This window comes from Sardina pilchardus, chromosome 10 (assembly GCF_963854185.1).
Source record: "Sardina pilchardus chromosome 10, fSarPil1.1, whole genome shotgun sequence".
NCBI classification, from domain to species: Eukaryota; Metazoa; Chordata; class Actinopteri; order Clupeiformes; family Clupeidae; genus Sardina; species Sardina pilchardus.
Window position 1 is genome coordinate 25,175,701 of NC_085003.1, and position 2,500 is coordinate 25,178,200.

At 43.6% G+C, this 2,500-nt stretch overlaps 1 protein-coding gene across 1 annotated transcript in view; it reads left to right on the forward strand.

The window, feature by feature from the left end:
• Positions 1 to 2,500, forward strand: part of bicd1a (bicaudal D homolog 1a) — a 58,370-nt gene that overhangs the window by 50,715 nt on the left and 5,155 nt on the right. The gene's annotated exons all lie outside the window — the stretch shown is intronic.

The following is a 2,500-nucleotide window of genomic DNA, read 5'->3' on the forward strand; positions in this document are numbered from 1 at the left end:
CACACACACGCTCACATTCACACACAGATACACACACAAACACACACACGCACACACACACAAAGATACACACACACACACACACACACACAGACTCCAATAGCGACTGCTCTCTGAAACCAATTTGGTGCCAGAGTTGGGGCCAGATCAGGGCCAGTTGCGTTCCAGAGTTGCCTGCTTTCTCTTGGTGCTGTTGCTAGGCGCTGGGACTCTACCGGCACTGGCTTTTCTTCTCTCACTGTAAAGAGAGAACCCTGTATGAGACGTGGAACTCGTAAATAGAGAACCCTCTTTGAGACGTGGAACTTGTAAAGCCAGAACCCTGTTTGAGACGTGAAACACGTAAATAGAGAACCCTGTTTGAGACGTGGAACTTGTAAAGACAGAACCCTGTTTGAAACGTGAAACTCGTAAATAGAGAACCCTGTTTGAGACGTGGAACTTGTTTAGAACTTGTGTGCTGAGAACTGAGAGAACTCTGTTGAAGGCTTGAAGCTTTTTTTTTCAGATAAAAAGTGAGCATATGATTTTTTGATTCATGGATGAGGTTAAATTAAATAAATGAATGAAAATGTAGGAACTGAATTTGTGTTTTTTGTTTCTGCCGTTGATCAAAGTCTGAATAACAAGGTCGATACTCAGGGTCATAATCATATGAAAACAATTGTATTACATTTACAATGAACTGGTTGGAATTGTCTACCATTTTAACTGCTTTGTTTTGGATGTATCAGCTAAAACCTATTAGCTATTTCAACATTTGTGCTTAAGCATTTGAGAGCCAACATTTACAGCAGCGGTCAGGTAATGTAATTGCAACTTAGCAAATACTTCTCAAAGGTTTGTGAACAGCATTACTTTTTTCATATTATTGATTTTTCTGTCATTCCATCATTACCCAGGTGAATAATTCACTTTCGGTAATGGAGGTTTGATGGATGCCGATATGGACTGCCTGTTTTTCAGCCTATTTTTCTGCATGATGGCCGTGCGCATGGTTGTGACTGGAGTAACGTAGCATCAGTGCCACCTGGTGGTTGTTTGAAGGAACTTGCTTAAAGGAGCTTCATTGGCTTTGGCTGTATTTCAACCTTCTTTTATTTCCTCATTCAGTCATTCTCTCCGCTCCCTTTGGTCCTCTCAGAGGGATATGTTAAACTGGCCCGTCTAGGACTGCAGTGTTTTCTTCTCCCCACTGCGAAGTGCAGTCTCTTATTGGCAACACCACGGGGCCAGACTTGGCTATTCTCCTCCTGAACAAATCTAATCCTACACACTGAATACGAGAGGGGAGAGAATGAACTCAAGCTAAACAATCAAATAAACCCAGTGCCTGCCCGAGGATACTATGATTCAAATAAGTCCCTTGATACACTGTAATTCAAATAGGTCCCTTGGATACTCTGTAATTCAAATAGGTCCCTTGGATACTCTATAATTCAAATAGGTCTCTGGATACTCTATAATTCCAATAAGCCCCTAAATCCCCCCTAAACTCCAACCTGCCCCTTACGTTCATCAGCTTTCTTGCTGTTGGTGAATATGGCCTGTAGAGACAGAATGAACCCAGAGAGCGCTAAGGATGCCTGGTTTCACTTGAAGTGCCCCGTCACCAGACAGCAGCTCACTCTGGCATGGACTATTTTGATTGACTTGGTCCAGATTACCTGATACAATATCTTTAGTTGGAGGTGGTGGTGGTAGCGTAGTGGTTAAGGGCTGGCATGCAGGGCTGGCATGCAGTAGCCTGAGAAGTTGTGGGTTCAGTTCCCGGTGTTCACTGTTTCTGCCATTGAGAAAGGCACTTAACCCCCAAATTGCTCTTGGGATAGTGACCCTTGTAATATGATTGACATGTGTAAGTTGCTTTGGATAAAAGCGTCTGCTAAATGTAAATATATCATCATCTGTATGCTATTTCCAGGAACAAGTGTAGACAGTCTTGGGGGAAAAAAACAGATGGCTTTGTTTTTCTCCATTCTTTAGCATATAGATGAGCTGTGAGATAGAGGAGAGAGGAGACGTGATGACTCAGGGGGCAAAGTATGATAATGCTGTGTGTGTGTGTGTGTGTGTGTGTGTGTGTGTGTGTGTGTGTGTGTGTGTGTGTGTGTGTGTGTGTGTGTGTGTGTGTGTGTGTGTGTGTGTGTGTGTGTGTGTGTGTGTGTGTGTGTGTGTGTGTGTGTGTGTGTGTGTCTGTGTGTGTGTGTGTGTGTGTGTGCGCGCGTGTCTGTGTGTGTGTGTATGTGTGTTTGATGGGATGGGCACTGCAGAGGTTCGACTGCCTTATGCTAATGTATACTATCATTTCTTGCTAACTCAGAGATCTCTCTCTCTCTCTCCTCTGACTGTGTTTTGGAGGCTGGAGGCTTCATCTAAGTGTGCGTTTGTGGACGTGCCTATCTACCAAATCTGCATCCTAAACAGTACTTGACTGGGGTGGACAAGCTACATCTCAGATGAAAATGCCATATCTGTTCATTGGTTAATTGCCGGTAAG